The sequence below is a fragment of the Mobula hypostoma genome, chromosome 4 (assembly GCF_963921235.1).
Source record: "Mobula hypostoma chromosome 4, sMobHyp1.1, whole genome shotgun sequence".
In the NCBI taxonomy this organism is placed as follows: domain Eukaryota; kingdom Metazoa; phylum Chordata; class Chondrichthyes; order Myliobatiformes; family Myliobatidae; genus Mobula; species Mobula hypostoma.
In genome coordinates, this window is record NC_086100.1 from 173,722,690 (window position 1) to 173,735,004 (window position 12,315).

At 38.5% G+C, this 12,315-nt stretch overlaps 1 long non-coding RNA gene across 1 annotated transcript in view; it reads right to left on the minus strand.

The window, feature by feature from the left end:
* Positions 1-11,105, minus strand: part of LOC134344979 (uncharacterized) — a 66,267-nt gene extending 55,162 nt beyond the window's left edge. Inside the window, exon 1 of the long non-coding RNA XR_010017578.1 lies at positions 10,938-11,105. This is a non-coding gene — a long non-coding RNA (uncharacterized LOC134344979). The remainder of the gene's footprint in view (positions 1-10,937) is intronic.
* Between the last annotated feature and the right edge of the window lie 1,210 nt (positions 11,106-12,315).

Consider the following 12,315-nt stretch of genomic DNA (forward strand, 5'->3'; position numbering starts at 1 on the left):
CCACGTTGTCCTTTTCTATTTATCCAAATTTACTACAGCAACTTGTGTATTTATAGATCTTTAGCATGGAAAAAATACTGATTCTTTATGGGATTCTTTACCTTTCAAATGTCACAATCACCAAGTCTAGATTTTGGTCAAATGATTTCTCAAAAAGAGATTCTAAAAAGAATATGGATGAAACAACTCTGAGCTGGCATAAAATCAGAGAATCATAGACTCACAGAACTTGAGGCACATTATTTCTGTACTGGGCATCAAGTATCTAAGAATGCGAGTCCCACTTTCCAGCATTTAGTCTGCAGCCTTCTTCATCATGGCATTTCAATGTTCATCTAAGTATTTCTCATTTGAAAGAGTTCCTGCCAAGCCCCCAAGCAGCGAGTGCCAGTTTTGAATCAGCCTCAGCCTCATTCTATCTCAAACCCGTTTTAAAACCTCCAACCTCTGGTGTTGTGATAGGTTAACTGCTGCGACTCATTGTGGATTGGATCTCATTTGGTGATGTCCAAGAGGTATGGAAAGACCATGGCATTTATCAAATCACTAGGCAGATAGGAGTGAGTCTTTATAAAGGGTCTCAGCCCAAAATATCGACTGTTTATTCAATTCCATGGATTCTGCCTGACCAGTGAGCTGCTCCAGCATTTTGTGTGTGTTGCTCTGCAGAATCTTTGGTGTTAATGAATTATCATTTCCAAAAGATCTTGTTTCATACTGTTAATGGCTGTGTGCCTGGTAGAGACACCAAGAAAAATAGATTGCACACAAGCGTTTTCCTATTGCGTTTACTAATAGGATTTGATCCCAGAAGTGAGTACATTTCACAGGTTATTTGGAATGAATATTGCACAGAGTAAAATTTCCCCATCTCCATACAAAATATCCTTCTCTTTTTTTCCAGATTGCACCAAGATGCGATTGGCTCTTTAATGAAGGCGTTGTATCTAGGGTGTGTATAATTCTGAATCATGGACACCTGCTCCAAGCCACACCCTAAAGTTTGGAAGCAATGTGAAAAAGGAGGTGAGCAAAGTATTTAGAAATAAAAAGATCACATGTAAAGACCAATTTGTTTGAATGATACCTTAACTTGGCCTTGGGTGTGAAGGGTACTGAGAACATCTACTGCTCATTCAAGATTTAAGGCTCAAGGTTCAAGATTCAAGATTGTCTATTGTCATACTTTAGTACTCAAGTGTAAAGAAGAGATAAATGATTGTTACTCCAAATCCGATACAGCATTAAAAACACAATAAATGTAAATATATAAGATTAGCTTCGACACATAGACTGATCATATGTACATTAAGTGACACTAGGCACAGGAGTGTCTGCTCATGAAGTGACTCTGACAGGAAATGATTAAGTATTGGTGGTGGGGAGGAGGATGCTCTCGGCTGCACATCTGTAGAAGATCGTGAATATTGATGTGCATAAACCAGCTCTCTTCAACCTCCTCATAAAGTAGAAGCATTGGTGAGCTCATGCTTGGTGTGCTGAGGGCTTTTTTTGTATTCCAAAACTAAACTTTGTGCATAATAAATACAGTGAATGCATTCGCTGCAGATCTTTCTCTACACTCATTATAGCATCAGTTCAATACATTTTCTCAGAATGCGTCAGTGCCAATCACATTTCTCCTTGAAGAATGTAACTGTGAAGCGTAGAAAGCCCTGCAAAGCCTTTGCAGTAACTGCATCCTTCAACGTGTGCTCCAGCACCTTGGAATGTCTGAGACTGCTCACATGGGGCACAGGAAGTAGATCCTTTTCCTTGAATGCACCTAACTACCCTGATTCCATGCCCAGATGTTCAGTTTTGTTAAATTCAATTGCCCAGTAGGTTATGATAGGATTTAACTCAGAATGATTAATCACCCTAAACTGCACTTTTTCCATCAGAGATTTAAAGAGCCTAGAGCCTGAAGCAGTTTCATTTAAACTAATACACAAATTAGCCTGATTTTGTTAAAATCTGACATTCTCTCCAAACTCTATGTTGCCCCCATACCAGGCCCCTAACTGACCTTTCAAACTGCAATATCTGCATCCATATTAAATTCAGAAATGATGAATCTGTGAATAAACACCCCAGCTTGCAAAACAAATGTCTAGATTTGTAGAGAAGGAATTGTAACCTAACACAAACACAATCATGTTTTATTTATTTAATCAATTGATGGTGAATGTCCAGGTCAGACACCAGGAAGCCTAAGTCTACATCGGTGCTCACAGATTGAGAGCTGATTCTGGAGAAGGAGTTCAAAGGTTACTGCGAACACTCAGACACTTCCTCTCCTCAATCAGCCCTCTTATCTATGTACCTGATGTAAAGGTAGACTTGTTTGCAGTTGCTCAGGACAGGCATAATCAATCAACCCATTATATAAAAAAACACCAGCATATTTTATTATTTTTAAATCCTGTAACTACAAAACAGCATTGAGACCGTCTCAGTTCTTACAATTTTAATATACGCTGCTTCACATTTAATTAAATACGTTTTTACAGTGGATGGAAAACAGTCTAACTGTATTTGTCCAGAGCGTCATAATGCGTCATATTCTACGTCTCAATGTAAAGAGAGTATGTCAGAACCCTGGTATTACACTACTGAGTATACACCAGATCCATGCATTAGTTATCGGGAATACACGTGTATAGACATATGCTGTATGTAATCAAAAAGCAAAAATAAAATGTATTACAGGAAACCTGAAATTAAAACAGAATGCTGGAAACTCTCAGCAATTCAGACAGTGTTTATGATGACAGAAACAGAGTTAACATTTAATTGTTAACAGTTTACATTTAAAGTTAGTAACCTTTCATCGCAACTTGTTTTCCTTCTAATTTTTATTTAGATTAGTTACATCTATATCATAGTCTGGCATTAAGATAGTATGTTTATAATCCTTAATATTATGTCACTGAGTATATGAACACCTGGTACTGATATAGTGAGTGCGTTTTCAATTCCTGGTGTTAAGGTACTCAGAATGTCTCAGAACCCTCCTTATTAATGTAATGAGTGCGCCTTCAATCCATAGAATTAATAACATAATATGCCTCTGAGACCTGGTATTAATGTAGTAAGATATCTTCAATCCATGCTATTCATGTGATGAAGGTGTTTTCAGTCTCTGGTATTAATGTAGTGATTATGGCTCCAATTACAGTCATTAAGTCGTATGCTTCTGATTCCTGGTATTAATATAAATTGGTAAATTGGTTTATTATTGTAACATGTACTGAAGTACAATGAAAAGTTAGTCTTGCATACCATCCATACAGATCAATTCATTACAGTAGTGCATTGAGGTAGTACAAGGTAGTACAATAACAGAGTGCAGAATGAAGTGTTATAGTAGAGAAAAGTGTACTGGGAAACAGCAAGGTGCAAGGTCACGAAGAGGTAAAGTCCATCTTTTCATACCGGAGGCCATTCTGTAGTCTTATAACAGCAGGAGAGAAGCTGTCCTTGTGGCTGGTGGAACATGCTTTTAAATCCTTGTATTTCCAGCCCGGTGGGAGTGGGTGGGGGGGACGGGGTAAAAGAGAATGTCCGGGTGAGTGGAATCTTTATTTACCGAGGCGGTGAGAAATATAGACACTGCATTGGAGGGATGCTGGTTTCTGTAAATCTGCTGAGTTGTCTCCACATGTCTCAGCAGTTTCTTGTGATCACGGGCAGAGCAGTTGCCATACCTATCATCATGTATCTGGACAGGATGTTTTCTGTGGAACATCAATCGATAAGTGTGAGGGTTAAAGATTCAAAGTAAGTTTATTATCAAACTACGTACACAGGATACAATTCTGAGATTTGTCTTTCGCTGGCAACCACAAAACAAAGAGACAGCATGGAACCCATTCAAACACCCAATCTGCAAAAAAAAAAGAACAAATTGCAGAAGCTGCAAAAAGCGCTCGAACAACACACAGAGTATCAAACATCAAGTCAAGGGTCCAGTAGTATTCAGTTTAGTTCAGTCCGGCGCCGCGTTGCTAGCTTGCTGCAGCTCACAGGGTCATTCTTTGCCAAAGCGCCCCAGTCCGCATTGGTCACCCCGAGTAAACCACTTACAGACATCCCACCTCTCCTGGGGGTTCTGAGAGTCTCCCGCATATCGATAGTGGCTTCCTGATGCCCACAAATTATATACAATATCCCGGAAATCTATTTTTTAGAGATGGAGAGGGAGAGGGAAAAAAAGAAAGAAAGAAAATGAATGAATCCTGCTTGATCTCTCTTTGTGCTAAGTAGACCTATCAGTTTTCTCTGTGGGCGGGCTTTACAGTCGACCTCTCTCTCTCTTCCATATTCAGTTACCGCCGTCTGTAATGATGCTAAAATCATCCGGACAACTGTCGGCCATGAAGTACAAAAGCCTGGCGAAGAAATTCCCAAGGCTGGCGGTGACAACCTGACTACACGAGGCTGTCCTATAGGGGCGGGGTGCGTTGGTGTCTTAAAGGGGATTAGAGCGGGGTTTAAATTGGAGTGAAATTCCAAAATCATCCGCTAAGACATCTTTAAAAACGCGCTCGCAGCAAGCAAATTCTTCGGGGGTTTTTTCGCGAAACACTTCCACTTACAGGTGCATCGAAGCCCACGATGGGCTGGGTTTAAGCACAGCCGTTTTCAGAAGAAAAACTGATATTAATAAATACCCGGCCCCCACCGAGATCTCATCATTAGGACAGCGAACTGTTTACCTGTGCTGCGCACTTTATATGCATTTTGAATTACACTTTATTAAATAATATGGTAATATATTGTTTTATGTGGTGTGCATGATATATGTATTGTGGCTACACCGTGGTCCAGACAGAGGTGGTTTCGTTTGTGGACAATCAGCCAGATGACAATAAACTTGAACTTGAAGATACAGAACTTCTAAATCACTCATTTAAAATCCCCCATTTCGATGTAAAAAAGTAATTTCTGATCCCGACTATTGCAGGCAATGTGCGTGTGTGTGTGTGTGTGTGTGTGTGTGTGTGTGAACGTATATGCCATTGGACGTTGTCCAAATGGACATTAAGCGGCGCACACCTGTAATAAGGACACACCTCATGCTTTTATTTCTTTTAGGGACCACAACATATTAGGGAGGCTAAGCGCAGGGAAGGATGCTGAAGTATTTCACAGTTCTTTTCAGCAGAAAACCAAAGTCTGACAGAGAAGGTCACTAGAGTTGAGGTGTACTTTACATCTTTCATCATTTAGCATAACCTGCCATTCCAGGTGTGTACAGGCCAGCTATTCAGGAAAATGTTTCTTGGTTCAGAAACAGCAAAAAACTATGCCTGCTCATCAACCAAGACAGCAGCTATTGTGAACATGGCACATTAAGACAGAATTCAGAAGTCAGCTGTCTCATAAAACACTTGTGAATCTGACGTCTTGCAAAATTAACAAATTCATTGACACAGACTGCTATGAGGTTGAGACTTCTGGTTGAGACCTCCCTGAAATGAGCTTTTGCAGGGTGGGATGTCTGCACTTAAAAACAGCAAAACAAGGAATAACCAGAATCCAGAATCACATGCAATATGAACCTTAAAGTCCCCCATATTAAATCCACTGCCTCGCTGATGAACAATCCTTGCAATGTAGATCCCAAGACTCCTGCACTTTCCTGTGGAGGGAAAGGAAGAGCAGACAAATGTAGGCAGATGATGCCAGACACCCACCCATTCTCCTCTCTCCATTAAAGGGGACATGCCAAATTTATTTAGCCTCCTGAGGAAGTTGAGGTGCTAGTGAGCCTTTTTGGCTTTTTGTGCACCTGTGATATTATTTGTAGGCTCATAAAAAGCAAGAGAATAACTAAAACTAGGGCTAAGACCAATGGGTTGCCTATAGAAGGTGCAGGGATGATAGATGTGAATAAGGTTTTTACTGAAGATCTTGTGACTACCTTCACAAAGGAGGGAACATTGCTGTTGGTGTTTAGGAGGAAAAATTTGCACCAAGGAGAAAATTGAGCAAATCTGACTATAATTTTTCTGTTATTCTACAGCAGTGATTCAAAAGGTTTGAATGATTTCCAACCTTGCATCATTGTTTAGAAACAGAAGGAATAATTATTGACTTGTTAGTTTAAGTTCAGTACTGGATAAATTATATGATTCAATTCTGCAGGACAGTAGAGACTTTGTTTCAATAAATGCACATTAATCAAGAAATAAAAGGCAAAGATTAGTAAAGGGAAGATTGTTTCTATTTGATTGGATTTTTTTGAAGAGTTGACGAGAAGAGTCAGAAAGGGTATTACATTTGATATCATCAATACATGAATTCTTAGTAATGTTTCTCTTGGAAGATCCCAGATGGCAATCTAGTCACAAAAAGCTAAAACACTTTGGAAACTAAAAAGAATGACAAATTGGATGCAATATTAGCGAGGTGACAAGAAACAAATTTTGATGCATGTTTTTCTGACTGTAGCGTGATTATCATTTCAGTCCAGCAGGACCTTGTATTTGGTCCTTTGCCTTTGAAACCCCTGTTTTCCTTGAATCACGTCCTGCTCCAGACTGAATCCTATGACGTCTTCTGTCCTGTGTCTTCCCTCTTCATCTCCTCTCGACCAAAAGCCCAAAGCCCAACCTTAGTGTCCCTCACCAGAGGAACTTCCCCTTAATTCGACCATCCTAATTGGATGGCACACGTTTCTCCTAATCTTCAACAATAACCCAAACAAGCTGAAAACAGAACTGACTGCTCCCACAGAACTGCTAAATGAAATACATACGGTATAACAATAAAAATAAGAACCAGGGCATTACACCTTTTATAATATGCTTTAATAAATTCAGCTTAAATGTTAGGATGCATGATTTTTAAAAAATTCATATGACATAACAATAAATTCTGTGGTTGACAGTGAAAAGATAGAAAGCTATAGATGACAGGAAAGCATAGGCAGTCCATTCATTTGAGAAGAAAAGTGGCAAATGGAAGTTAGTCTATAAAGGCATAAGGAAAGTTATTTGAGGAGATCTAACAAGGCAAGAGAAATGGCATAATTGAGAGGATAATGAATGTGTGTGGAAGCACAGACAGAGCTCGGAGTGTATGCCTATAGAACTTTAAATGTAAGCATTGCATGCTGATAAAGCCATTAAAAAGGCATCTGCAATACTTCCCTTTATTAACCACTGCAAAGAATAAAAGAGCAAGCATGTCAGGCCAAAACTGTATGCAGTGTTAGTTAGACTATAGTTTGTGTTCAGGTCATCATCACCTTACAGGATATGTGTGATAGCATGAGAGAGGGTTCAGAGGATGTTCATCAGGATGTTGTTAAGGAAATATTTAGCTCTAAGAGATTAGATGGGTATTGGTGAAATGCCCTTCTTCTATATTATAAAGTTCTGTGATTCTCTGCCAGGTCTACGGATAATTTAGTCCAGTTCCCCAGATTTTTCTCACTTATCCTATAGGCTAGGCCTCGTCCATTATATCAGAAATCCTTCAAATGATGCTGGAGTATTGATTTTCTTTCGTCTAGGATCGGTTCTGACTAGGGATGGCCATGAGATGAATCTTCATGATGTGCAAAGATACTCTCCCTTACAATATATCATTGAAAATCAGAATCAACATTAGGTTTAATATCACTGACATATGTTGTGAAATGTGTAGTTTGGCAGCAGCAGTACCGTGAAATACATAAAATTACAATAATAAATAAATACATATACATATAATCAAATTAAATATGTAATGCAAAAAGAGAGCAAAAATAGGGCAGCTGTGTTCATGGGTTTGTTCATTGTCCATTAAGAAAACTAACGGCAGAGGGGAAGAAGCTGTTCCTAAATTGTTAGTGTCATTGTTAGTGGCTCTGCTACCCAGTGAGATAAAGCACTGACAATAAAATGTTCAGGGCATTTCCTGAGCGCCACATGGCCCACCTTCTTTTCCATGAAATTCCACAATATCACACGTATCTGGGGTAACATTACTACCCCTAGCACTTTACCTAAATATTATAATGTGGAGATCTCTCTGTAATACTACTGCTGTAACAAAGACCAGGACATGCCCTTGCAAACAACGTTGACAAGTGACAGCCAACAAACAAAAGTGTACAATTTGGTGATTATCATATTTGTTAAGCATGTTAGATGCAAACTTCTGTAAAATTGGATTGATATTATTTAACCTTTCAAACCTGGTTGAAACTGTAAGATGAAAAGATGTTTTCCTGAGGACAGATTCATACATACTGCTTTTCTTTGCAAGCTGATTCATGTTGGCAGCACAGGAATATTGCTGCAGTATATATTGTTGGCTAGATGATGGATGTGTATCAGATATTACTGTGCACCTGCCTTTAATTGATATTGTTTTACAGTCTCAACAATGAGTCCAGGAACGTAAAATACAATATCATTTTAGTGCCTTGTTAACTCATACCAATTAGTGTTAAATACATGAAAACAGTTCGAGGAGATAATTAGAACTAGTGGAAGTGCAGTACTAAACATTATTTAAAAAAATTGTACAACTATGCCATATAACATTAAAGTTCAAAGCAAATTTATTATCAAAGTACGTATATGTCACCATATACAATCCTGAGATGCATTCTCTTACAGACATTCACAGTAAATACAATCACCAGAATGGAATCAATGAAAGACTGCACAAGCAGGGCAACTGCAAATGTGCAAAAGACAACAAACTGTGCAAATACAAAAATAAATAACAATAATAATAATAATAAATAAGCAATAAATATCGAGAACATGAGATGAAGAGTCCTTGAAAGTGACTCCCTTTTCCTCCGGTGTTCTTAATGATATCTCTATGTATATTTGCTGGTCATTATTGAGTGTACAGCTACTTCTCTTTATGCAATTATGGAGATGATTACAAACCAATTAATGCCTTTAAATATACCATGTTAGTAATTGAATGTATCAAAATTGTTGATAAATTCTGATTATACAAATGTATATTACGTTGCACAATGTAAATGGCTTGAACACATTAAAACAAGCCTTAAAATGACTTAAGAACTTAGAAACAAGAATAACTCAATCAACCTTTAGAATCACTGTTCAATTACATCTCAGTTGATCTATACGTCAACACTATATAGCCTCCATGCCTTCGAATGTAAAGCAACCTACAACATGGCTGCATCTTTAAGAGTAACAACACTTTCCCCAGCCTTGAGCATTTGAGCCCATCGTTCAGCACATTTGAGAGCTACCACTGTAAGATGGTACCCATTAGATGGGCTGCTAACACAGCAGCCGCCAAGGACTGTTATGGTTATACAATTACCACCTGGCCTCTTGTTAACACAGACTCCTGAAATGGCGCAGTCGTGAACTATTTTGCAGATCTATGTGCATCGATAAAACATAATTTTTGTGTTATTTTGAGCTAAACTCAAAAAGAAGGAAAACATAATTTTAAAATTTATTTGTTATTAGCAACATGCTCCAAAAAGTACAACATTATTATAAATAAATAATTTGTGCATTTTAATTTTTGTCTCTGATGGTTAAACCATAGAGGAGCAAACAAAAGAATGCATCAGAGCTCTGCTACATAATTGAACAAGAAAATGAGATTGTGGGTTTTACAACTACCAAGCAAGCAAGGGTTGAATACTTAGAATGAAAAAAAAATTAATTTATTTATAATGCTGGCATTAGGCAAATAAAATTTAGCTCAACCAATATGCGTAACTAATGAAAGTGTAAATCATTAGTGTATTTCAGACAGCTTGCCCTGCTGAGGGGGATGAAGACACCCATTTTTCCACTTCATCAGTTGGCTAGTTTCCGTCATTTTCAGCCCTTGAGTTACAGCATGATTTGCATGGTGTGTTTGTCTTTGGTAATCAAGCTACGTACGCTGACAAGGCTGCGACATTGGACATGGATGTTCGTCTAATTAAGGTGCTAATTGAATTAAATGGTTGCAGTAATGAGCAGATGAGCAGCATAAAAAGTAGAGTCAGATAGCCCAATTAACAAAAGAGCCGAGCATAGTTATAACATTTAAAATACATGCAGCGCTGCACTCCAGTATTGTTAATTGTTCAGGGGATTTATGATAATTGGCTCAACAACAGGCCTGTGCTGCTATAGGCTGATCCTTGAGCTATGCTAAATTACTGCAAAGAAAAATGATATTGTAACCAAAATAGATGAGCTTCATCGTAATGTCACCAATTGTTTAAAATAAAGATATTGTTTAAAGAAGAACACATACATGAAAAAGCAGCTAATTTACACATTGAACCCATCAGCAGCAATCCATTGGGGTCTTATAGTAGAGTTTCAAATAATAGATTGTAATTGAGTCTTATTAAATGTAAAATACAGCTATAAATATTTATATGTCATATGGCACTACCATTACATTAATTAAAACCCACTTCAAAATATTGAAAGAAAATCCATATCAGTCATTAAGTATTTACATGCTAATTATGCATGGCATATCAATTAAAGCATATTTTACCTCATTAAGAAATTACATTTTGCTCAATGAAGATCCCTGCTAACTTCTGACTGCCAGGTTTAATTACGTGCTAGTAATTATCATTACAGCTTGTTTACTCCACCTTGCAGTTCTAGTGGGCTCCCTTAACCAATTAACACCAACCTGTTAATTACAGCACATTAATAGAGATTCTTTCCACTTAGCAGATTGCCAAGGTAAAAATCCTGCTATGTCTACGTCATTCCATAAAGCACCAAAGAATTTGGAACGTAAAATATTCAGTCACCATTTTATGAGTTAAACTAGGCCATTCCTTGAAGATTTCTTGATTCCATTTTAAACACAAAATCTATGTAGGACAAGTGTTAGAGTTATAATTCTAGTTGGATTGGCAGATTGCAGGGAGACTGTAAACATATAATGGAGCGCAATTGCTGACAGAACCCACTTACCTAAACAGGTACAAATGGAGTTGTTCAGGCAGGATTACTGAAGTACGTAGAGCAGATCATCATGGGCAAATTGTTTCAAAATGATCTCTGGAAGGTTTATTTGTTACTTGCAGAGATGAGATGAAAACCAATGTGTAACAGCAATAAAATAATATCTCACTTTCGCCTGCCTTGAGGCAACCTTAGTTCAAAGCAGCAAGCACAATGACGCTTCCTGCAACTGCACCAGCTGAACGTTTCCATGGTCGCACAACTGTCTCACAGAAGTTCGAACCTGATTTTGGATGGAATTTGCATTTCTCCTAGCAACCACTTGAGTTTCCCTGAGGTGCAATAACTTGGTAATTTGGTAAATTGTTTTCTTGTTGTCAGGTGTACCAAACTGCAGTGAAAAACTTCTCTTGCGTGTCATTCATATAGATCATTTTCTTACAACAGTGCATGATGAAACAGTAAAAGCTAACACGATGACAGATTGCAGAATAAGTGTTACAGTTACAGAGAAAGTGCACTGCAAATAGACAATAAGGTGCAAGTTCACACTGAGGTAGTTTGAGGTCAAGAGTCCATTTTATCAGACTAGGCAATAGTTCAATTGTCTTATAAAAGTGGGATAAAAGGTATTGAATGAGCCTGGTATTATGGGCTTTCAGGTTTTTGAATCTTCTGCCTGATGGGAAGTGGGGAGGGAGGGGTAGGGTGCGGAGAAGAATGAATATCCAGGGTGGTGGGATATTTGAACATGCTTGCTGCTTCACTTTATTTTATTGTCACCAAACAATTGATACTAGAGCGTACAATCATCACAGCAATATTTGATTCTGTGCTTGGCGCTCCCTAGAGTACAAATCGATAGTAAATAGTAAAAATTTAATTATAAATCATAAATAGAAAAGGGAAAGTAAGGTAGTGCAATAAACTGAGAGGCAGGTTTTTTGGAAGGTATGGCCCAGATCCGGGTCAGGATCCATTCAGCAGTCTTATCAAAGTTGGAGAGAAGCGGTTCCCAAATCTGGCTGTACGAGTCTTCAAGCTCCTGAGCCTTCTCCCGGAGGGAAGAGGGACGAAAAGTGTGTTGGCTGGGTGGGTCGTGTCCTTGATTATCCTGGCAGCACTGCTCCGACAGCGTGCGGTGTAAAGTGAGTCCATGAACGGAAGATTGGTTTATGTGTTGTACTGGGCTGTGTTCACGATCTTCTGCAGCTTCTTCCGGTCTTGGACAGGACAACTTCCATACCAGGTTGTGATGCACCCTAGAAGAATGCTTTCTACGGTGCATCTATAAAAATTAGTGATGGTTTTAGGGGACAGACCAAATTTCTTTAGCTTTCTCAGGAAGTAGAGGCACTGGTGGACCTTCTTGGCAGTGAACTCTGCT